At 39.8% G+C, this 26,652-nt stretch overlaps 1 long non-coding RNA gene and 1 other non-coding gene across 8 annotated transcripts in view; both read right to left on the minus strand.

The window, feature by feature from the left end:
• LOC102989825 (uncharacterized) overlaps positions 1 to 26,652 on the minus strand; it is a 149,783-nt gene that overhangs the window by 68,724 nt on the left and 54,407 nt on the right. The gene's annotated exons all lie outside the window — the stretch shown is intronic.
• TRNAA-UGC (transfer RNA alanine (anticodon UGC)) lies at positions 8,047 to 8,119 on the minus strand. Its single transcript has one exon. It is a non-coding gene; the product is annotated as a tRNA-Ala (tRNA).

A 26,652-nucleotide genomic window follows, 5' to 3' on the forward strand; every position in this document is an offset into this window, starting at 1 on the left:
AGATTGCTTTTGCTATTTGGGGTCTTTTGTGTTTCCATACAAATTGTGAAATTTTTTTTTCTAGTTCTGTAAAAAATGCTAGTGGTAGTTTGATAGGGATTGCATTGAATCTGTAGATTGCTTTGGGTAGTAGAGTCATTTTCACAATGTTGATTCTTCCAATCCAAGAACATGGTATATTTCTCCACCTATTTGTATCATCTTTAATTTCTTTCATCAGTGTCTTATAGTTTTCTGCATACAAGTTTTTTGTCTCCTTAGGTAGGTTTATTCCTAGATATTTTATTCTTTTTGTTGCCGTGGTAAATGGGAGTGTTTTCTTAATTTCACTCTCAGATTTTTCATCATTAGTGTATAAGAATGCCAGAGATTTCTGTGCATTAATTTTGTATCCTGCTACTTTACCAAATTCATTGATTAGCTCTAGTAGTTTTCTGGTAGCCTCCTTAGGATTCTCTATGTATAGTATCTTGTCATCTGCAAACAGTGACAGCTTTACTTCTTCTTTTCCTATTTGGATTCCTTTTATTTCTTTTTCTTCTCTGATTGCTGTGGCTAGAACTTCCAAAACTATGTTGAATAAGAGTGGTGAGAGTGGGCAACCTTGTCTTGTTCCTGATCTTAGTGGAATTGGTTTCAGTTTTTCACCATTGGGAACAATGCTGGCTGTGGGTTTGTCATATATGGCCTTTATTATGTTGAGGAAAGTTCCCTCTATGCCTACTTTCTGCAGGGTTTTTATCATAAATGGGTGTTGAATTTTGTCAAAAGCTTTCTCTGCATCTATTGAGATGATCACATGGTTTTTCTTCTTCAGTTTGTTGATATGGTGTATCACGTTGATTGATTTGCGTATATTGAAGAATCCTTGCATTCCTGGAATAAACCCCACTTGATCATGGTGTATGATCCTTTTAATGTGCTGGCAGGCAGATTCTTAACCACTGCACCACCAGGGAAGTCTTTCACTTTCTTAATGTTGTCTTTTGAATAGAAGTTTTAATTTTAAGGAGTTGAATCTGTTGATCTTTTCCTTTATGTTTTAGTGCATTTGATATCTTGCTTAAAAATGTTTTTCTTCACCTGAGATCATGAGGATACCAGTATTATCTTTCACATTTAGATCTATAATTCTGAAATTGAGTTTTATGTATGGTGTGAGATAGGGGTTCGATTTAATTTTTTCCCCCATTTAGATACCTAGTTGTCCCAGCATCATGATTTAAAAAGACTGTTTCCAGTGCTGTGGAATGCCATCTCTGTTATAGTTTTAGAGTCCATATGTACCTTGGTTCTGTATTGTTCCTTCCTCTGTCTGTCCTTGGGCCAGCACCACACTCTCAGTTACTACAGATTCTGGTAAGTCTCAGTAGTCCTCCTTACACTTCTAGAGTGCTGGCTTACTCTTGGCCCTTTGTATTTCCATATAAATTTTAGACTCTTTCTCAATTACCACATGAAAATTTGTTTGGATTTTGATTCAGATTGCATTGCATATATAGATCATTTTGAGGAATGTTGACTTTGTCACCTTGAGTTTTTTTAATCTGTGTATTTTTCTCCATTTATTTGGGACATTTTTTCTCAATAAAGGTTTATAGTCCTCTCTGTATGTGTGGTTTCTCTCTTGCTTTAGATTTATCCTTTGGTGCTTGATAACTTTTTAAATGATTTAACTTAGAAATAATTTCAAATTTATTGAAAAGTACAAAAATAGTACAAAACTTTTATATACCCTTGACCCCAGTTCCCCAGTTTTTTGACATTTTATCACATTTGCTTTATTATTCTGTCTCTTTTTAAAAATTTTTATTGACGTACAGTTGAATTACAGTGTTGTGTTAATTACTGTTGTACAGGAAAGTGACTCAGTTATACATTTATAGACATTCTTCTTCATATTCTTTTCCATTATGGTTTATCACAGGATATTGAATATAGTTCCTTGTGCTCTACAGTAGGACCTTTTTGGTTTTTTAAAAATACATCCACTTTAAAGAAAATGTATTTTTAAATTTTTGGCTGCGTTGGGCCTTCGTTGCTGCACGCAGGCTTTCTCTAGTTGCGGTGTGCGGGCTTCTCATTGTGGTGGCTTCTCTTGTCGCAGAGCATGGGCTCTAGGTGCATGGACTTCAGTAGTTGTGGCATCAAGCTTAGTTGCTCTCTGGCATGTGGGATCTTCCCGGACCAGGGCTCAAACCCGTGTCCCCTGCATTGGCAGGCGTATTCTTAACCACTGTGCCACCAGGGAAGTCCCTCTGTCTCTTTCTCTCCTCTCTTCCCCTTCTTTTCTTTCTCTCCTTCCTCCCCCACATATATCTTTTCATTTTTTTCTGAACCACTTGAAGAAAAATGGCAAACATAATGCCTATTACCCCTCAGTATGTATTTCCTAAAAACAAGGACACTCTTTTCCGTATATATTGTATACCTACCAAAATCAGAAAATTAGCTTTATTACAGTATTAGCATCTCACCCAAAGTTTCTACTCAGATTTTGCCATTTGTCCAAAATATGTTCTTAAAAGCAAAAACAAACAAAAGACCTTTGCTTCTCCCCTTTTCTTTATAGCAGAATAAGTTCCAAGATCACTCATTGCATTTAGTTGCCATATATTTTAGTCTCCTTTGAATCTGGAAGAGTTTTTCCATCTTTTCTTGTCCTTTATGACCTTGACATTTTTTATGAGAACAGGCCACACACTTTGTAAATGACCCTCAATTTGGGTATATCTGATGTTTCCTCATGACTGGACTGAAATTTTGCATTTTGATGGGAATTCCACACAAGTCATGCTGTATTCTTTGCAGCACATCATCTTAGGAGTTTGTGACATTGATTTGTTCCGTTACAGGTGGTGGTAACTCTTATCATGTGGTTAAGGTGGTGTCTGACCAGCTTTTTCACTGTAAAGTTAATTAGTAATATTTTGTACTTACTAGTAATAAGTAATTAATATGTCTTTTGTAGAGAGATACTTTATCATATCATAAATATCCTGTTTCTCATCAAACTTTCTCCCTCTAATTTAGCATCCATTGATAATTCTTGGTTGAATCCATTAGTTAACTCGGCGGTAGCCAAATGGTGATCTTCTAATTCCATTATTCCTTTTACGTTTATTGACATTCTGTAGTGAGCTAGAACTTTCCTTTCTTCCTTGTTATTTGTATATCCCCTGTATAAGTATGGACTTATGGCTTCCTGTTTGTTTGTTTGTTTTTTGGTGTGGTTTCCTGTTTGATGCAGTGTATATCAGATTTAGTCAGTGGGAGCCCCTTCAGGCTGGCTGCCGAATCCTTTTGACATGTCTTCTTCGTTCTTTGAATATTTCCTTACTTTATGGTACCAGATGTTCCATTCTCATCTTGAGTTTTCTCTTCCACAGTCCTGAAATCAGCCATCCAATCAAGGAGCCCCGGTTCCTTTTAACGGACAGTAGTATTTACAAGTAAAAATTTGGGTGCTAAATGTTCTCACAGGTATGAGAGTTAGGAAGTAGGAGTGTGTGTGTGTGTGTGTGTGTGTGTGTGTGTGTGTGTGTGTGTGTGTGTGTGTGTGTACACCCACACTCCTCATCAGGTTTTTTAATCTGTTGAAACCAGGAGTTCACACTGAATCTTTTCAATTCCAGTCCCACATTTGGAGTTTATTATTCACCTTCCTCCTTTCTGTATTTGTACCTCTCTTCTCCTACAGTGAAAACCTGGCTACATTGTCTTCAACATGTTTACTTATTTACTCAATCCTGTTGTGTGTACCCGTCTCAAACTGCCAGCCACATTCCCAGCCCTGGCGCACCTCAGACAGGTGCATCCTACCCAGGACTGTTTCCCCCTCAGCACCACTCATTCACACCAACTACGATGGCCAAAGCTTCCAAGGGGGCGAGGGCAGTGCTTGAGTTTTCTCTCATTTAGATGTTATGATTAAGTGGTATCTGAAATTTTTTAAAAGTCAACCTTTGAAAACTATTAATTCTCCTTATTTATCTTTACATCCTTTTGGATTTTCTGTGTGTACAATAGTATCATCTACAAATAATGGCACTTCTTTTCCCCCTTTCTAATCGTTAGTCCTTTTATTTTTTTTCTTACCTTACTATACTGGCTGGGATCTCTGTTATAATGCTGAATAGAAATGACGGTCGTAGGTACCATCATCTCATTCCTGATCTTGAGGAAAATTTTCATTGTTTCATCTTTAACTGTGTTTAGTGTTAATAGGTGTTTTTTTTTTTAAGACAGCCTTTATCAGTTTAAGAAAGTTACCTTATATTCCTCATTTCCTGCGAATGCTTTTTATTAATGAACGGATGTTTGATATTATCAAAAGCTTCTTTTTTGTGACCATGAGAGGGGTGGGATAGGGAGGGTGGGAGGGAGGGAGACGCAAGAGGGAAGAGATGTGGGAACATATGTATATGTATAACTGATTCACTTTGTTGTAAAGGAGAAACTAACACACTATTGTAAAACAGTTATACTCCAATAAAGATGTTTAAAAAATAAAATAAAAATTAAAAAAAGAATACTCAGTGGAGAAGACAGTCTCTTCAATACAACGATGGTGGGAAAATTGAACATTCACACATAAAGAATAAAACTAGACCCCTATCTCATACCACGCACAAAAATTAACTCAAAATGGATAAAGACTTAAAATTTTAAGACCAAATGACAAATGCTGGAAAGGGTGTGGAGAAAAGGGAACCCTCCTACACTGTTGGTGGGAATGTAAGTTGGTGCAGCCATTATGGAGAACAGTATGCAGGTTCCTCAAAAAAAAATAAAAATAGAGTTGCCATATGATCCAGCAATCCCACTCCCGGGCATCTATCTGGACAAAACTATAATTCAAAAAGATACATACACCCCTATATTCACAGCAGCACTATTCATGATAGCCAAGACATGAAAATAACCTAAATGTCCATTGACAGAGGGATGGATAAAGAAGATGAGGTACCTATGAACAATGGAATACTACTCAGCCATAAAAAAGAATGAAATAATGCCATTTGCAGCAACATGAATGTAACTAGAGATTATCATACTAAGTGAAGTAAGTCAGAAAGAGAAAGACAAACACCATATAATATCACTCATATGCGGAATCTAAAATATGACACAAATGAACCTATCTAGGAAACAGAAACAGACTCACAGACATAGAGAACAGACCTGTACTTGCCAAGGGGAAAGGGGGTAAGGGAGGGATGGAGTGGGAGTTTGGGGTTAGCAGATGCAAACTATTATACATAGAATGGATAAACAACAAGGTCCTACTGTATAGCACAGGGGAATATATTTAATATCCTGTGATAAATCATAATGGAAAAGAATATTAAAAAGAATGTAGGGACTTCCCCTGTGGTCCAGTGGTAAAGAATTCACCTTCCAATGCAGGGGACGTGGGTTCAATCCCTGGTTGGGGAACTAAGATCCCACATACTGTGGGGCAACTAAGCCCATGCATCACAACTAGAGAGAAAACCCTCATGCTACAACTAGAAAGAAGCCCGAGCAGTGCAATGAAGAGCCCACGCACCACAATGAAAAAGATCCCACATGCCTCAACAAAGATCCCGCATGCTGCAACTAAGACCTGATACAGCCCAAAAAAATTAATTAAATAAATAAAATAAATATTTTTAAAAATTAATTTTAAAAAATAAAAAGAATGTATATATATGTGTAACTGAATCACTTTGTTGTACAGCAGAAATTAACAGAATATTGTAAATCAACTATATTTCAATTAAAAAAAAGAAAAGGAATTTAAAACTTAAAAAAAAGACTTAAATTGTAAGACTGAAAACCATAAAACTCTTAGAAGAAAATAGGAAAAAAGCTCCTTGACGTAGGTCTTGGCAATGATTGTTTGGATGTGACACCTAAAACAAACAGTGAAACTACAAACTGAAAAGCTTCTGCACAACAAAAGAAATGATCAACAAAATAAAATGACACTACAGAATCGGAAAAAAATATCTGCAATTCATATATCTGATAAGGGACTAAATCTGAAATATACAAATAACTCACACAACTCAATAGCAAATCCAAATACAGTTGACCCTTGAGCAACATGGGCGTTAGGGGCATCAACTCTCTGAGCAGTCAAAAATCCAAGTTTAACTTTATAGTTGGCCCTCCTTCTCCTCAGTTCCACATCCAAGGATTCAACCAACCACAGATTATGCAGCACTGTATTTACCATTGACAAAAACCCACACATAAGTGGACCTTTATAGTTCAAACCCGTGTTGTTCAAGGGTCATTATAATCCAATTAAAAAATGGACAAAGGACATGAATTAACATTTTTCCAAAGAAGATATAAAAATGGCCAACAGGTATAAGGAAAAGGTACTCAACATCACTAATCCTCAGGGAAATGCAAATCAAAACAACAAGATATCACTTTATACCTGGTAGAATGGCTAGCAAGGATGCTGGCAAGGGTGTGGAGATGCTGGCAAGGATGTGGAGAAAAGGGAACCCTTGTGCACTGGCGGTGGCGTGGTAAATTGGTACAGCCATTACGGAAAAAAATATGGAGGTTGCCCAAAAAATTAAAAATAGAAATACTATATGATTCAGCTATACTATTTCTGGGAATATATCCAAAGGAAATGAAATACTATGTCACAGAGATATCTGCACCCCCATGTTCACTGCAGCATTATTTACAATAGCCAAGACATGTATACAACCTAAGTGTCCATCAACAGATGAATGGATAAAGAAGTAGTGGTATATACACAGTGGAATATTATTCAGCCATAAAAAGGAAGGAAATCTTGAGATCTGCAACAACATGGATGGACCTTGAGGGCATTATGCTAAGTGAAATAAGTCAGTCAGAGAAAGACAAATACTGTATAATATCACTTATATGTGGAATCTTTAAAAAAAAAAAAACTCATAGAGAAAAAGATCAGATTTGTGGTTACCAGAGGTTGGGTGTGGGGGAATTGGATGAAAGTGGTCAAAAGGTACAAACTCCCAGTTATAAGATAAATCAGTACTGGGGATGTAATGTACAACTTGATGACTACAGTTAACACTGCTTTATAGTATGTGTGGACATTTTTAAAAGAGTAGATCATCACAAGGAAAAACCATTTTTTCCTTTTCTTTAAATCTGTATGGATGATAGACATTAAACTTATTATGGTAATCATTTCACAAGATGTGACAGTCACTGCTGTACACTTTAAACTTACATAGTGCTGTATGTCGATTATATTTCAATAAAACTGTATGTTGATTACATTTCAATAAAGCTGTCAATTATATTTTCAATAAAAAGTATTTATTTCAACAAAAGAAATAAATAATTTTATTTATTTATTGAAATAAAATTTCAAGAAAAATTGAGAAAAAGACACTCTCCACAGAGTAAAAAGGCAACCCACAGAATGGGAGAAAGTATTTGTAAATCATATATCTGACAAGGAATTAATATCCAGAATATATGGAGAACTCCTAAACTCAACAACAAGAAAATAATTGATTCAAAAATGGACAAAGGACTTGAATAAACATTTCTACATAGATGATACACAAATGGCCAAGAAACACATGAAAATATGCTCAACATCGCTAATCAGAATTAAATGTAAATCAAAACTACAATGAGATATCACCTTACATCCACTGCGATGGCTACTATCAATAAACAGAAAACAAGTGTCAGAAAGGACATGGAGAAATTGGAAACCTTGTGCACTATCGGTGGGAATGTAAAAGCTACAGCCACTGTGGAAAACAGTGTGGCAGTTCCTCAAAAAATTAAAAGTAGGATTACCATATGATCTAGCAATCCCACTACTGCATACATACCCAAAAGAACTGAAAGCAGGTTTTTAAGAGATATTTTTACACCCATGTTCACAGCAGCATTACTCACAATAGCTAAAACATGGAAGTAACCCAAGTGTCCATCACTAAATGAATGGATAGGCAAAACGCAGTATATGCATATAAAGGAATTTTTTTTTTTTTTTTTGGCTGTGCTGCGCGGCTGGTGGGATCTTAGTTCCCCAACCAGGGATTGAACCCGGGCCCCCAGCAGTGCAAGTGCAGAGTCCTAACCACTGGACCACCAGGGAATTCCCCATATAATAGACTATTATTCAGCCTTAAAAAGGAAAGAAATTCTGACACATACGACTACGTGGTTGAACCTTGAGGACATTATGCTAAATGAACTCAGCCAGTCACAAAAAGACAAATACTGTTTGATTCCACTTATGTGACATATCTAGAGTAGTCAAAATCATAAAGATACAAATTGTATGGTGGTTAGCAGGGGTTGGGACGAGCAGAGAATGGGCAGATGTTGATTAATGGGCATAAAGTTTCAGATTCACAAGATGAAGATTTATGAGGATGGATGGTAGTGATGGCTGCACAACAATGTGAATGTATTTAAGACCATTAAACTTTACATGTTAAAATGGGTAAGATGGTAAATTTTATGAGTATTCTAACACAATAAAAGAAATGTGGGACTTCCCTGGTGGCACAGTGGTTAAGAATCCTCCTGCCATTGCAGGGTACATGGGTTCGATCCCTGGTCTGGGAAGATCCCGCATGCCGTGGAGCAACTAAGCCCATGCGCCATAACTACTGAGCCCGTGCACCACAACTACTGAAGCCCGCATACCCTAGAGCCCGCATGCCGCAACTACTGAACCCACATGCCACAACTACTGAAGCCCGTGCACTCTAGGGCCTGCATGTCGCAGCTACTGAGCCCATGTGCTGCTACTATTGAAGCCCGCACGCCTACAGCCTGTGCTCCAAAACAAGAGAAGCCACTAAAATGAGAAGCCCACGCACCACAACGAAGAGTAGCCCCTACTTGCTGCAACTAGAGAAAACCTGCACACAGCAACGACGACTCAACACAGCCAAAAAAAAAAAAAAATTAAAAAAAAGAAATGTGAAATGGAGTGTTTTCCTTAGAAGTACTTCTAGGACCACCCTCCTAGTCAGCAACCAGCAAGCCCCCAAACATTTATGGCCCATCTGGGTACCACTGTTCTATATGCAGGGGATTCTGAGAGAAGGACAGGGCCCTTGTGCTCGAGCAGCTCACAGACAAGTAGGAAAGGAGGCAAGGAGATGGTTGGACCACTGCAGAGCATCTGTCGTCTGCTATTCAGACCTACAAAACCTGGAGAACAGAGCAGGAAACCTAATTCTGCCTCCTCAGTGTCCTGCTCATACAGTGTCCCAGCCAGGGCCCACCCCACAGCCAACGTCCAGCCCCACTACATGCACATGGCCCGTCTGCAACAGCATCTGACGTAGGTACCTGCCCTGATGTAGACCCTGCCCTGGGCCCACTCTGGGTAAGTTTCTCCTGGTGGCAGAATCTTAATTTCCTCCTTGGAGCAGTACCTCCCTCTTTAAAGGAGCTCCAGGCAGAAGTCTGGGGAGTCGGGGGGCTGTTTTTCAGTGATTCACCCACTAGACTGCAGCTACAAAATCCCCAGAAGTTTCCTTTAGTTAACAAAGCAACTGGACGGATACACCATGCCTAACCTTGTTTACTGCATAGCTACTAGAAGTATTGAGTTTCAAAGAAACAAGTTTGATGCTTAAGTAGAACTACCCCCTGCCCTTATGAATGTAAATTGGTACAGCCACTATGGAGAACAGTATGGAGGTTCCTTAAGAAACTAAAAATAGAGCTACCATGATCCAGCAATCCCACTCCTGAGCATATATCCAGAGAAAACATGGTTGGAAAGGATACATGCACGCCAATGTTCATTGCAATGCTGTTTACAATAGTCAAGACATAGAAGCAAACTAAATGTCCATTGACAGAGGAATGGATAAAGAAGATGTGGTACACATATACAATGGAATACTACTCAGCCATTAAAAAGAATGAAATAATGCCATTTGCAGCAACATGGGTGGACCTGGAGATTATCACACTAAGTTAAGTAAGTCAGACAGAGAAAGACAAATATCATATGATATCACTTACATACAGAATATAAAAAGGTGATATAAATGAACTTATTTACAAAGCAGAAACAGAGTCACAGACTTAGAGAATGAACTTAACGGTTACTGGGGGGAAGGGTAGGGGAGAGGGATAGACTGGGAGTTTGGGATTGAGATGTACACACTGCTATATTTAAAATACATAACTAATAAGGACCTACTGTATAGCACAAGGAATTCTGCTCAATATTCTGTAATAACCTAAATGGGAAAAGAATTTGGAAAAGAATAGACAAATGTACATGTATAATTGAATCACTTTGCTGTACACCTGAAACTAACACAACACTGTTAATCAACTACATTCCAATATAAAATAAAAAAAATTTTTAAAAACAACATAAAAGGGGGGGAGAAAGAACTACCCCTCTTAGAGGGGCATCAGTTCCCAATATTGAGGGGAGACCCACCCCCTTGCTGCCGACCTGGCCTCCCTGCAGACAGCGCTGCTCTGTTGGAGGGGGCTGTTGAAACCTTCTTCCCTCTCTCCTCCACACAGTTTCTGGAAGGGTCTCTAAGCTTCCTCTGAGCCCAGCTGTGGCTTATTAACAGGGGCAGGTGGTAATAAGACTTTACAGTGAAGCATGCACTCTTCAGTTGTTATCAAACATGACAGCAAATAAACCAAGTGGCACCTTCAGGCTGTGAAGCTGGGCCTCAAGAACCAAGTTTTGTGGGATGACCCAAGTTGGCTGTATGATGGCCGGGACCAGATTTCCTGTGGACAGTGCTACACACCTCTGTGCTGCGATTTCACCATCCCGACTCCAAAATGATGCTCCCCTAGAAGGTTCTCGTTAGGGCTTCGAAATCTGAGGAACCCTGAGGCCGAGTGGCAAGAGCATGGGATCAGGTCCAGCTCCGTGTTGAAAGGAAGTGATTTTGTTCAAGTCACCTCTTCCCTCTTGAGACTTCAGTTTCCTCACTTGTAAAACAGCTAATATTTATTTAACTTTTCACATTTTAATTGTGGTTTAAAAAAAACCAAAATTTATCATCTTAATCATTTTTAAATGTATAGTTCAACAGTGTTAAGCATTTTTCCACTGTTGTGCAACCAATCTCCAGAACTTTTTCATTGTGCAAAACTGCAACTCTATACCCACTAACCCAATTCTCCACTCTCCCCTCCTCCCCAGCCCCTGGCAACCACCATTCTACTTTCTATTTCTATAAATTTGACTACTGTAGATTCCATCATATAAGTAGGATCATGCAGTATTTGTCTCTTTGTGATTGGTTTATTTCACTTAGAAAAATGTCCTCAAGGTTCATCCATGTTGTAGCATATGTCAGAATTTCCTTCCTTTTTAAGGCTGAATAATATTCCTTTGTATGTATATACCATATTTTATTTAACCATTCAACCACTGATGGACACTTGGGTTGCTTCCACCTTTTGGCTATTGTGAGTAATGCTGCTGTGAACGCAAGGGTACAAATATCTCTTTGAGATCCTTCTTTCAGTTCCTTTGGACATAGACCCAGAAGTGAGGTTGCTGGATCATAGGATGATTCTAATTTTTGAAGAACCACCACAGTGTTTTCCATGGAGGCTGCACAATTTTACATTCCCACCAACAGTGAACAAGGGTTCCAATTTCTCTACATCAGGGGTCCCCAGCCCTCAGGCCACGGACCGGTACTGGTCTGTGGCCTGTTAGGAACCAGACCGCAGAGTAGGAGGTGAGTGGCGGGCGAGCGAGCGAAGCTTCATCTGTATTTACAGCCACTCCCCATCACTCGCATTACTACCTGAGCTCCGCCTCCTGTCAGATCAGCGGCAGCATTAGATTCTCATAGGAGCGCGAACCCTACTGTGAACTGCGCATGCGAGGGATCTAGGTTGCGCGCTCCTATGAGAATCTAATGCCTGATGATCTGAGGTGGAGCTGAGGCAGTGAGGGTAGCGCTGGGGAGCGGCTGCAAATAGACTATCATTAGCAGAGGGGTTTGACTGCACAGAGACCATAATAGATCAGTTGCTTGCAGACTCATATCAAAACCCTATCAGGGAGTGGCAAGTGACAATTAAGCTGCATCTGGTGGCAGGCTTTATAGTGGCAAGTGATTTGATGTACTTCAATTGTACAGCTGCATCTGGTGGCAGGCTTTAAGTCAGAATCCGACACTTATTTTAGTCTGCGTGTGGCCCACCCATTATTTTATTTACCACTTCTGTCCGTGCCTTTTTCCCGCACTGCGCACTTGTCTCAGTCACAGTTTTGGTAAGTCCACGAGCTAACCCTAGCCAAAATGAGTAAAAAACAAATGTCGCTGGAGAGCATCTTTGAAAAGGGGGAAAGACCCAATGATGAGACAGCAGAAGACTCTAAGTAAGACTGCCAACAAAAAGAAAGCTTCATTTAAAAGAGAATACCAAGAGTCCTACTTAAATTACGGGTTCATTGCAACAGGTGAATCACATTCTCCAAGCCTGCTTTGTATAGTATGTGGCGACCGGCTATCCAACGAAGCCATGAAACCTTCGAAACTGCTTTGCCACATGGAGACTAAGCACGCTGAATTAAAAGACAAGACTTTGGAGTTTTTCAAAAGAAAAAAAAACGTGAACAGAAGCAATTATTGAAGGCCACCACTTCATCAAATGTGTCTGCACTGAGAGCATCATTCCTAGTGGCCAACTGCATTGCTAAAGCTAAGAAGCCCTTTACTATTGGTGAAGAGTTGATCCCGCCTGCAGCTATGGACATTTGTTGTGAACTTTTAGGAGAGGCTGCAGTTCGAAAGGTGGCATGTGTTCCTCTTTTGGCTAGCACCATAACTAGACGAACTGATGAAATAGCAGAGGATACTGAGGCACAACTGTTAGAGAGGATTAATGGGTCACTGTGGTACGTGATTCAGGTTGACGAGTCTACTAATGTTGACAACAAGGCCACAATGCTTGTTTCTGTGCGATATATTTTTCAGGAGGACGTGCATGAGGATATGTTATGTGTACTTTTGTTGCCAACCAACACCACAGCTGCAGAATTATTCAAGTCTTTGAATGATTACATATCAGGAAAACTGAATTGGTCTTTTTGTGTCGGTATATGCACGGACGGAGCGGCTGCCATGACTGGATGGCTTTCTGGTTTCACCACTACAGTCAAAGAGGTCGCTTCTGAATGCGAGTCTACGCACTGTGTCATCCATAGAGAAATGCTGGCTAGCCGAAAAATGTCACCTGAACTTACCAACGTTTTACAGGATGTGATTAAAATTATCAACCACATTAAAGTACATGCCCTTAACTCACATCTGTTCACGCAGCTCTGTGAGGAGATGGGTGCAGAGCACACACGTCTTCTCTTATGCACACAAGTGAGATGGCTTTCTAAAGGGAGATCACTGGCCAGAGTTTCTGAGTTATGAGAGCCACCCCAGATATTTCTTTTATTTTTTTTTAAAGATCTTATGTATTTAGACTGCGCCGGGTCTTAGTTGTGGCATGCGGGCTTCTTAGCTGCGGCATGCATGCGGGATCTAGTTCCCCAACCAGGGATCGAACACAGACCCCCTGTACTGGAAGAGCGGAGTCTTACCCACTGGACCACCAGGGAAGTCCCATCCAGAGATTTCTTTTAGAAAAATAGTCACCACTGGCAGCACATTTCAGGGACACAGAATGGGTCACAAAACTTGCTAGCTTGTGTGACATATTCAACCTGCTCAGTGAATTCAGTCTGTCACTTCAGGGGAGAAGGACAACTGTGTTCAAGTCGGCAGATAATGTGGTGACTTCAAAACTAAACTGGAATTATGGGGGCGATGAGTGAACACTGAGATTTTTGCCATGTTTCAAACATTAGCAGAGCTTTTGAAAGAGACTGAGCCAGGGCCTTCTTTCTCCCAGCTGGTGCACGATCACCTATCTCAGCTTTCAAAAGAGCTTGAGCATTACTTCCCAACCACTAAAGACTCCCGAACTGGGGAGGAATGGATCCGCGACCCACTTGTGAATAAGCCGGGTGAATCGACTTTGCCCGTGCTAGAAGACGATCAACTGCTTGAGATCTCAAATGACGGTGGCCTTAAAGGTATGTTTGAGACAACTTCAAATCTCCATATGTTCTGGATTAAAGTCAAGGCGGACTATCCTGAGACTGCCACAAAAGCACTGAAAAGCCTGCTTCCACTTCCAACATCCTGTCTTTGTGAAGCAGGGTTTTCTGCAGTGACAGCAACCAAAACGAGATTACGGGAGTAGACTGGACCTAAGCAACACGCTTCGGGTGTCACTGTCTCCCATCAACCCCAGATGGGACCATCCAGTTGCAGGAAAACAACCTCAGGGCTCCTACTGATTCTGCATTATGCTGAGTTGTATAATTATTTCATTATATATTATAATGTAATAATAATAGAAATAAAGTGCACAGTAAATACAATGCGCTTGAATCATCCCGAAATCACCCCCCTCCCCCATCCATGGAAAAATTGTCTTCCACAAAACCGGTCCCTGGTGCCAAAAAGGTTGGGGACCGCTGCTCTACATCCTCACCAACACTTGCTATTCTCTGGGTTTTTTGATTAACAGCCATCCTTATGGTTATGAGGTGATATTTCATTGTGGTTTTGACTTGCATTTCCCTAATGTTTAGTGATGTTGAGCATCTTTTCATATGCTCGTTGGCCTTTTGTATATCATCACTGGAGAAATGTCTATTCAAGTCCTTTCTGTATTTTTTATTCTGGTTATTTGGTTTTTTTGCTGTTGAGTAATAATAGCTTACTTTTATTTAGCTCACATTACAGTGTAGAAACTATGCTCAGGACCAAACTAAGACAGGCAGTACCCTGGCAGGCTAACACTCTGGTGTCATTTCAAACACATAGTCTTTTTTTTTTTGAAGTATAGTTGATTTACAGCATTGTGTTAGTTTCAAGTTAACAGCAAAGTGATTCAAGTTACATTTTCTTTTTATTTTCCATTACAGGTTATTACAAGATATTGAATATTATTCCTTATGTTATACAGTAAATCCTGTTGCTTATCTATTTAATATATAGTGGTTTGTTAATCCCATACTCCTAATTTATCCCTCCCCCTCTTTTCCCCTTTGGTAACCATAAGTTTGTTTTCTATGTCTGTGAGTCTGTTTCTGTTTTGTAAATAGATTCATTTGTATTATTTTTTAGATTCCACATATAAGTGATATAATATTTGTCTTTCTCTGATTTACTTCACTTAGTATGATATTTTCTAGGTCCATCCATATTGCTGCAAATGGCAATATTTCATTCTTTCTTATGGCTGAGTAATATTCCATTGGGTATATATACCACATCTTCATCCATTTTTGGACACTTAGGTTGCTTCCATGTCTTGTCTATAGTAAACAGTGCTGCTATGAACACTGGGGTGCATGTACCTTTTCCAATTAGAGTTCAAATCCATAGTCTTTAAATATTTGCTAAACATTTACTTGGAGGGAAGAGGAACAAGGAGAAACTGATTTCCTGTTATTAAAACTTATATATATGGATGCAGCATTATTCACAATAGTCAAGACATGGAAACAACCTAAGTGTCCACTGATAAATGAATAAAGAAGATGTGGTGTATATATACAATGGAATATTATTCAGCCATGAGACAGAAAGATATCCTGCCATTTATGACATGGATGGACCTTGAGGGCATTATACTAAGTCAGATAAACCAGACAGAGGAAAACAAATATTCTATGATACAACTCATACATGGAATCTAAAAAAGACAAACACATAGAAACAGAGTGGCAATTACCAGGAGCTGTGAGGTGGGGGAAATGGGGAGATGTTGTTAAAGGATACAGACTTGCAACTAGAAGAGGAGTAAGTTCTGGAAATCTAATGCACAGCATAGTGATTACAGCCGACAACACTGTATTCTAAACTTCAAGGTTGCTAAGAGACTAGATCTTAAATGTCCTCACCACAAAAAATAATTATGTGCCAATAGAGGTGCTAGCCAGTGCTAATGGTGGTAATTCTATTGCAATATGTAAATGTTTCAAATCAACATGCTGTACACCTTAAACTTACACAATGTTATAAATCAACTATATCTCAATTTTTTTTTTATTATGTAGAAACAGATCCACTAATTCACCCCTACTGGCCACAGTCTGAACACAAAGATTTTGGTTTGGTTCTTTTTGTTTGTTTTATAAAATCGTTCCAACTTTTCTGAAATTCTTTTTCTCCCTTCAGTTTTTGTCTCTGATCTTCCAAACCAGATAAATTCTTGGGAGGCATATTAAAGGGCTTAGGATTTTGATAATGAAATGAATCACTCCTTCCCAACAAACAGCATCAAGCCAAGCATTACTCAGTCTTGCAGTTTCAGCTGAGTGCCCTGCCAACTCTCAGCTGATGGAGACAGAGACTCTGTACAAGTGCTGGAAAACTCTCACAAGATAGGTGGGTGCTAGCAAGCAAAGCTTTCCATCTCCTCTTGTGGGTGCTGGATCAATTTGCATTTCAAGTTATATAAGGAGACATCTGCAGAGACCTGAGTGGCCTGACAGATACTGCTGATTTACTGAAGTGATTTTTTAATTAGGAAATATTTGTAAGATACACATAAGTGTAGAAAGTAATGATACCCATGTACCCATCACTAAGCATAAACAGGTGGTGACATTTTTCATTTTTAAGAAATAAAATGTTTCAGGGGAATTCCCTGGCTGTCCAGTAGTTAGGACTCCTTGCTTCCACAGCAAGGGGCACAGGTTCCATCCCTGGTCAGGGAACTGAGATCCCGCAAGCTGAACAGCAAAGGAAGGAAGGGAGGGAAATGTTTCAGATACAACTGAAGTTCCACATCTTTTCCCTGACCGTCCCTCCTCAGAGGTACCTATTATCCTGGAGTTAGTGCATGTCATTCCGGTGAATGATTTTGTTTTTATTGGGTACTTATCTACAAACAACCTAGGCTATTGCTTTGGGTGTTTGTAAGTTTCACATAAATGATAGCTATGTGGCCATCTGTCACTATTTTGGCTGCTCAGTGTCTGAGGCCCCTTCCTAGGAGGAGGAAGAGTCCCTTCACCATGAGAGCTAAAAGGCCAGCGGGCTGCCCTCCCAGCTTGGGACAGGCCTGTGACCACACAAGGGTCTGCAATCAGACCACAGCCCCTGACAGCAATGGCAGTGCTGACCAAAGGGCCTGGGGCTCGGCCCTGGATCTCAGTCCTTCAGCTCTCCTGCTGATTCTGTGAACTACCATTATCCTCCCAATGAATCCTTTTTCTGCTTACGTTAGAAGCATTTTCTTTACTTATAGTTAAGAACCTGATTGAAAATGATACTTTTGCAACTCACTTTTTTCATTCAACTTTTTTTTTCAGACTCAAATTAATATAACTGAAGGGCAGCAGAATATGCCACTCCAAAACATGCCACTTTGGCATATTGATATTTTGAATTAAAGGTACTTGAGAAACAGGAGGACAGGCTGACTCTCCTTTGTCTCCCTGAACTGTACTATAGATCTCTGAGGCTTTGTTCATTTTTCTTCATTTTTTCCTCTTTCTGTTCCTTACACTGATAATCTCAGTTGAACTATCTCCAAATTTTCTGGTTCTTTTGCCTGCTCAAATATTTTGTTGAGCCCCTCTAGTGAATTTTTCATTTCAATTATTGCACTTTTTAACTTCAGAGTTCCTATTTGGTTCTTTATTATAATTTGTAGCTTTGTTGATATTCCCTATTTAGTGAGATATTGCTCTCATATTTTCACTTAGTTCTTTATTTCCAATTTTTTAAGTTTATGTCTTTTTTAAAATTGAGGCATAATCAACATATAACATTATACTAGTTTCAGGTATACAACATGATTCAATATTTGTATATATTGCAAAACGATCACCACAATAAGTCTAGTTAACATCTGTCACCATACATAGTTACAATTAGTGCCGTTGGTGTAGTGGTATCATGCAAGATTCCCATAGTTACAATTTTTCTTGTGATTAGAACTTTTAAGATCTACTCTTAGCAATTTTCAAATATGCAATACAGTATCAATTATAGTGACCATGCTGTACATTATATCCCCATGACTTGTTTATTTTTTAACTGGATGTTTGTATCTTTTGATTCCCTTCACTCATTTCACCCACCCTTCACTTAATTTTTTAGAAATTATTTTCTTTAGTCCTTTAAACATACTTAAAAATAGTTGATTTAAAGTATTTTTCTAGGAAATTCCCTGGCGGTCCAGTGGTTAGGACTCCATGCTTTCACTGCCGAGGGCCTGGGTTCAATCCCTGGTCAGGGAACTAAAATCCCACAAGCCATGTGGGGCGGCCAAAAAAATAATAATAATAAAGTATTTTTCTAGTTGGTTCCACATCTAGACTTTGTTAGAAATGGTTTTTATTGATTACATTTTTCTGTGCATAGGCCACATTTTTGTGTTCCTTTTCATGTCTCAATTTTTTGTTGAAAAATGAACATTTTAAATAATATAATATGGTAACTCTGCAGATCAGATTCTCTTCCTCCCCAGCAGCTTGTTATAATTGCTATTTTTTGTAGTTTGTTTAGTGACGTTTCCAAAGTAATTATGTAAAGTCTGTATTCTTTGTTGTATGTGGCCACTGAAGTCTCTTCTTAGTTAGCTTAGTTGTCAGCTAATGATTGCACAGAGATTTCCTTAATCACCTGGAATCAATAAGACTCCAAGTCTTTGCCAAAGGGCTCTGTGCACATGTTGGGGTATGCATTCAACAATCAGCCTGGAAGTTGACAGCTCTGCCTTAGCCTTTACTCCCTCCTTGCAAGGAGCCTCAAGGTCAAAGAGAGGTGAGAGCTTAGCATCTTCTCAGGTCTTTTCCTTAGCATGCATATAGCTCTGGGCATACTACAACCCGACACATGCATGTGGCCTTCTAGACTCCCAGAAATATGTCAGCGCTTTTTAAGACCCCTATGGACATCTCATTTCCCACTCTTCTTTTTAAGATTTCTAGATTGTCTATCATGTGTTCCAAATGCTATCCACTGTCTCAACACAGCCACAAAGGTAAGCAATTGCCTATCATTGTTTTTTTTGTTTGTTTCGTTTTGTTTTTTGCGGTACGCGGGCCTCTCACTGCTGTGGCCTCTCCCGTTGCAGAGCACAGGCTCCGGACGCACAGGCTCAGCAGCCATGGCTCACGGGCCCAGCCGCTCCGCGGCATGTGGGATCTTCCCGGACCGGGGCACGAACCCGTGTCCCTGCATCGGCAGGCGGACTCTCAATCACTGCGCCACCAGGGAAGCCCCCCTATCACTGTTTTTAACAAACACCTCCACCCCAACCCATACCAGGGAAAGGCTTTATGCATTGAGTGAAAGAAGCCAGGTCAAACACAGTCAGCTTTACAGGTGGTGTCTTCCAGGGCACCACTAGACAGGTCAAATAATGATAATCCTCTGAGAATGAGGCTTTGAAGTTCTAGACCTCTTCTCCTTCAGTGGCTACTACGCCGCTGGTTTCCACTGCGAGTGAAGTCTTAGTTTTCAAAGCTAACACAGAGTAGAAGAGAAGGGGATGGCACTAGGGGAAAGTTAAAACCCTAAAAAGCTCAAAGGACTCGGGGAATATGGAAAGCAGGAAGCACCAGGAACAGGTCTCCCCACCTACACAACAACTGCACTCACAGAATCTGATGTAACTATTTCGGAACTCTGGAGTCTGCTGAAGACTAGCAACTTACAGGAGAAGACATTAATGGTGAATTGCGGTTAATTTTGGTCACTTTCAGTTCTTATCACAGTAGCAGATACCCATCCCCCACCCCACCCCAGCCATGTGGCAGGAAGCTGTGCAAGTTTTCCTGGAGCAGCTGTACACAGCCTGTGGGAGCTCGGGTGGGCAAAAAGGACTCCTACCTCCAAATATTGGGTATCTGTGCTCTGACTGCCAACTGCTGCTTCTGATCACGGAGATGCAGACAGATATGAGGGCAGTCATTGTTGTTTCACCTCCCCCTATTGTGGCAGCCCCTCCATCTCTGGCTCAAGTGACTTCCAGGGGGATTTAAAGGGCCAGTGCACTCCCCACCCCACCCCCTTTGCTGTTCACTCCTTGTTCTCCTTTGGAGAGCCAGATATTAAATACTAGGATATTCAAAAACAACTGCATATATGGGGAAAATTAGAAAGCGACCACATATGCCCAGGGAAAAGCTCAGAAAAGACCCAAGAAGACATTAAGTTTACCCCTCAGACCAACCCTCAGCACAGAGACAGTCTATAGCAATCAAAAAACTAAATAAATAAATAACAAAATATAGCAAAACTTGGGGAAGGGGGAGAATCTGATTTACAGAGTAAATATCACATTATTAGATTCAAATGGCCTGAGTGCAACAAAAACATCACAAGGCATACAAAGAAACAGGAAAGTATGGCCCATTCAAAGGAAAAAACAATTCAACAGAATCTTTCCCTGAAAAAGACCTCGTGGCAGATATACTACCAAAATTTTAAAACAGCTGTCTTAAAGATGCTCAGAGAACTAAAGGAAGATATGGAGAAAGTCAGGAATACGATGTGTGAACAAAATGGAACTATCAACAGAGATTTTAAAAACCTAAAGAGAAACCAAAAAGACTCGAGCTGAAAAGTATAATAACTGAAATGAAAAATTCACTAGACAGATTGAAAGGCAGATTTGAGCAGGCAGAAGAAAGAACCAGAGAACCTTAACATAGGACAATGGAAATTATTGAGACTGAACAACAGAAAGAAAAAAAGATTCAAGAAAAGTGAACAGAGCCTAAGGGACCTGTGGGACACCATCAAGTGGACAAATATACACATCATGAGAGTCCAGAAGGAGAGAGAGAAAGGGGCAGAGAGAATATTTGCACAGTGGCTAAAAACTTCCCAAATTTGATGTAAGACATGAATATGAACATCCAAAAAGCTCAATGAACTCCAAGCTAGACTGACTGACTCAGAGACCCATCTCAAGACAGATTATAATTACACTTTCAAAAGCCTAAGACAGACAGCAAATCTTGAAAGTAGCAAGAAATAAGTGAACCACCACATACAAGGGATTCTCAGTAGGATGATGAGCAGATTTCTCAACAGAATGTTAGAGGTCAGAAGACAGTAGGTTGGTATATTTAGTGCTAAATGGAAAAAACTCAACGACAAATCCTATGTCTAGCCAAACTGTCCTTCAAAAGTGAGGGAGAAATCAAGACATTCCCAGGTGAACAAAAGTTGGTAGACTGTGACCACTAGACCTGCCCTGCAAGAAATGGTCAAGGAGTCCTCCCAGATAAAATAAAAGGATACTAGAGAGTACCTTGAAGCAATATAGAAGTATAAAGATCTCAATAAAGGTAAATACATGGACAATTGTAAAAGCTAGTATTAATATAGCAATGATTTTTAACTGTACTTGGTTTTCTACATTCCACAAGACAATAATACATTAAAAAAAATTAGTGTAAAAGTATTATTGTAACTTTGGCTTGTCACTCCAAATCTTGTTTTCTACATAATTCAAGAGACTAATGTAGTTAAAAGAATGATTAGTTTATATTTTTGGTCCTTACAATATAAAAAGATATAATTCTGTGATATCAGCTACCAAGGGTGGTGGGGAAAGAGCTATAAAGGAACAGAGTTTTTGTATGTTATTGAAGTTAAGCTACTATAAATTTATACTAGAATATTGTAACTTTAGTATATTAAATGTAATCCCCATGGTAACCATAAAGAAAATATCTATAGAATACACAGAAAAGGAAATAAGAAGGAATTTAAACATTTCACTAAAAAAAAAAAAAATCAACCTAACACAAAAGACAGGAATGAAAGAAATGAGGGACAAAACACTCTAGGGCATATAGAAAACAACACAATGACAGAAGTCCTCTGTATCAGTAATACTTTAAATGCAAATGGATTAAACCCTCCAATGAAAAGAGAGGTTGGCAGAATAGATGAAAACACAGATCCAACTGTATGCTATCTACAAGAGACTCACTTGAGATCCAAAGACATAAAAAGTTAAAAGAGAAAGGATGGAAAAATATATTCCGTGTAAATACTAACCAAAAGACAGCAGGGGGACTTCCCTGGTGGCACAATGGTTAAGAATGTACCTGCCAATGCAGGGGACACGGGTTCAAGCCCTGGTCCGGGAAGATCCTACATGCCACGGAGCAGCTAAGCCTGTGTGCCACATCTACTGAGCCTGCGCTCTAGAGCCCGTGAGCCACAACTACTAAGCCCATGTGCCACAACTACTGAAGCCCACGGGCCTAGAGCCCATGCTCCACAAGAGAAGCCACCACAGTGAGAAGCCCGTGCACCGCAACGAAGAGTAGCCCCCTCTCACTGCAACTAGAGAAAGCCCACGCGCAGCGACGAAGACCCAATGCAGCCATAAATAAATAAATAAATAAGTAAATTAATTTATTTTTTAAAAAAAGACAGCAGGAATGGCTATATTAATATCAGACAAAATAGACCTTAAATCAAAAAAGTTTACAAGGGACAAAGAAGGACTGTATATATTAATGAAAGGCTCAAAACATCAAGAAGATAAAACAATATAAACATTTACACACCTAATGACAGACTATCAAAACATGTGAAGCAAAACCTGACGGAATTGAAGAGAGAGACAGGTCTAAAATAGTAGTTGGAGGGCTTCCCTGGTGGCGCAGTGGTTGGGAGTCCGCCTGCCGATGCAGGGGACACGGGTTCGTGCCCCGGTCCAGGAGGATCCCACATGCCGCGGAGCGGCTGGGCCCGTGGGCCATGACCACTGAGCCTGTGCGTCCGGAGCCTGCGCTCCGCAACGGGAGAGGCCACAACAGTGAGAGGCCCGCATACCGAAAAAAATAAATAAATAAAATAAAATAAAATAAAATAAAATAGTAGTTGGAGACTTCATGACTCAACTCATAAGAATGGAGAGAACAACCAGACAGAAGATAATTAAGGAAAGAGAGGACTCAAGCAATGTAATAAACCAACTAGATCTGAGAGACATATGCCGAACACTCTACCCAATAAGAACAGCATACGCATTCTTCTCAAGTACACATGGGACATTTTCCAAGATAGACCATATGTTATGCCACAAATATGTCTCAACAGATTCTAAAAGATAGACATCATCCAAAGTATTTTCTCTGACCATAATGGGATGAAGTTAGAAATCAATAATATAGAGAAAACTGGAAATTTTACAAAACTGTGGAAATTAAACAACATACTTTTAAATGACCCATGGACCAAAGAAAAAATCACAAGGGAAATTAGAAAATACTTAGAGATGAATGAAAATGAAAACACAACATACCAAAACTTATGGTACATGGCAAAAACGGTGCTAAGGGGGAAATTTTTAGCTATAAATGTTTATGGGTTTTTTTCTGTTTATTTATTTTATTTATTATTTTATTTTTGGCTGCATTGGGTCTTTGTTGCTGCGCATGGGCTTTCTCTAGTTGTGGTGAGCGGGGGCTACTCTTCGTTGCAGTGCACGGGCTTCTCATTGCAGCGGCTTCTCTTGTTGCAGAGCATGGGCTCTAGGCACGCAGGCTTCAGCAGTTGTGGCATGTGGGCTCAGCAGTTGTGGCTCGCAGGCTCTAGAGCGCAGGCTCAGTAGTTGTGGCGCACGGGCTTTGTTGTTTCATGGCATGTGGGACCTTCCCGGACCAGGGCTCGAACCTGTGTCCCCTGCATTGGCAGGCGGATTCTTAACCACCGCGCCACCAGGGAAGTCCCTATAAATGTTTATGCTTAAAAAAAAAAACACAGGAAAGTCTCCAATCAAGAATCTAATTTTGCAACTTAAGGAACTAGAAAAAGAACAAACTAAACCCAAAGGTAGCAGAAGGAAGGAAATAATGAAAACTAGAACACAGAATAAACACAATAGAGAATAGAAAACAGTGAGGACTTCTGGGGTGGTCCAATGGCTAAGACTCCATGCTCCCAATGCAGAGGGCCCGGGTTCGATCCCTGGTCAGAGAACTAGGTCCCACATGCCGCAACTAAAAGATCCCCCATGCCACACCTAAGACCCAAGGCAGCCAAATAAATAAATACGTTTTTTAAAAAAAAGAAAAGGAAAATAGTGAAACCAAAGTTGTTCTTCAAAACGATTAACAAAATTGACAAACCTTTAGCTAGATGGACTAAGACAAAAAGAGGGAAGACTCAAATTACTAAAACCAGAAATGGAAGTAGGGACATTTCTAACAATGCTAAAGAAATAAAAAGGACTGTAAGAGAGTGCTATGAACAACTGTACACCAAAAAAACGGAAACCTAAGTGAAAGAGGCAAATTCCTAGAACACAAAACCTACTAAGACTAAATCATTACGAAAAAACCTGAAGGAGCCGGTGCATCAGTTGCTGGTGGGCGCACAGCCCGGGAATGGGGGCAGGGAGGCAGCTCTCTACCCATACTCTTCTAGGTCAGTGATGCACTGCAGCAGCTGCAGGGCCTCCTGACGGCAGATGAGTACGTGACCAACTCGGCCTTCCACACCAACTTCAACCATGTGTGGCTCTGCCTGCTGGGGCACATGCGCTGCCCGGCCGCACATGGTCCTGACCAAGGTGCCGTGTGACCAGGCACTCCACGTGCCCCTGGTTGTCTCAGCCTTCTACACCTGTGTGAATACTCTCCAGAGAAAGAATGACATAATTTTGGACCTGAAAAGCAATTCTAGAATTCATCTGAGCGGTCCATGATGTGCTAGCCTTTTGTACAGCTGACCAACTTCCGCTTGTTCCTGTTCACTGGAGAAAAGCTTTCACTGGACTCTGGTTTTCTTTTGCTTTTCACAACAGAGTGGTCATGGCACACTGAAGTCAGCTTTTACCTTCCTTAATATAAAGGAGGCAAATGCAGTTGAAAGGGCCCCAGAGAAATGAGAAGTCAAGAAATCCCTAAAAGTGACTTTTTTCCCTTAAATACAGTGGATTGCCTGCAGATAAAATACTCTGCTTACCAGTTATGTGCTCCATTTTGAATAATTACTATTCCACAGACCCAACTGTTTTTTACTTAGCAATGACAACTTTAAATTTTGTTCAGTCTTTTCTGCCATTCTAATCTGAAATTATTACTTCTCTAATTTTTTAACTTCTCTAATATTTTTGTTTCTCTAATACTTTGGTTAATATAACAGTGGCAAAATGATCTTTTATAATCATTACTATTTCTAGTCTAATATTTTAATGCCAGTTGATTTAACAAACACCCTTTTGACTGTATACATCTCCCTTCTAAAATCTCAGGTTTCTCCTAAATACGTTTGGATCAGATTACCTTTTATACCAAAAATAGTGAAAAATAGTGCTTATAGTAAATTTCTATTTGTACAAAATTCAGTCAAGAAGAAGACTGAATAACCAGATTTTCCCCAAAATACTGTATAATAATTTATTGTTATGCTTATACTAAAGTTCTGCAAGTACATTTTGTATCAAAAAAAAAAAAAAAGAAAAATCTGAATAGTAAGGAGATTGAATCAGATATCAAAAACCTCCCAAAAAACAAAAGTCTAGGACCAGATGGTTTCACTGGCGAATTCTACCAAACATTTGAATACCAATTCTTCCCAAAAACTGAAGAGGAGGAAACACTACCAAACTCACTTTATGAGCCCAGTATTACCTTGATACCACAACCAGATTAGGACACTACAAGAAAAGAAAATTACAGGTCAATATCCCTGATGAAAACAGATGCAAAAAACCTCAACAAAATATTAGCAAACCAAATTCAACAATATATTTCAAGGATCATGTACCATGATCAAGGGGGATTTATCCCTGGAATGCAAGGATAGTTCCACAACCCCAGATCAATATGATACACCACATTCACAAATGAAGGATAAACCAAATAATCATCTCAATAAAAGCAGAAAAAGCATTTGACAAAATTCAACATCCTTTCATGAAAAAACTCACATCAAAATGAGTACAGAGGAAACATACCTCAACATAATAAAGGCCATATATGACAAGCCCACAGCTAACAAAATACTCAATGGTGAAAAGCTGAAAGTTCTTCCTCTAAAATCAAAAGCAAGAGAAGGATGTCCACTCTCACCGCTTTTATTCAACATAGTATTGGAAGTCCGAACCATAGCAATTAGGCAAGAGAAAGAAATAAAAGGCCTGCAAATCAGAAAGGAAGAATTAAAACTGTCACTGTTTGTAGCTGACATGATATTATACATAGAAAACCCTAAGAGTCCAGTTAAAGATGGCAACATAGAAAGATCCTAAACACACCTCCTCCCACAGACACACTAAGTCTACAGCTACATATGGAACAATTTCCTCTTAAAAAAACAAACAAAAAACAAACCTAAGAACCGGCTGAGTAACTCACACACGATGAAAACAAGAAAGAGATCACATCCAGGTGTGTAAGAGAGGCTAAGAAACAATCTTGCCATAAACCCCACCCCTGGTGTGGCGACCCACAGTCAGGTGGGAACTCAAAATCTGGAGCTTCTCCCGGAGAGGCAAAGGGTTCGAACCCCACATCAAGCATCCCTACTTTTAAAACCTGAGAAATGAGGGAATTCCCTGGTGGTCCAGTGGTCAGGACTCCTCGCTTTCACTGCTGAGGGC

The sequence above is a fragment of the Physeter macrocephalus genome, chromosome 18 (assembly GCF_002837175.3).
Source record: "Physeter macrocephalus isolate SW-GA chromosome 18, ASM283717v5, whole genome shotgun sequence".
In the NCBI taxonomy this organism is placed as follows: Eukaryota; Metazoa; Chordata; class Mammalia; order Artiodactyla; family Physeteridae; genus Physeter; species Physeter macrocephalus.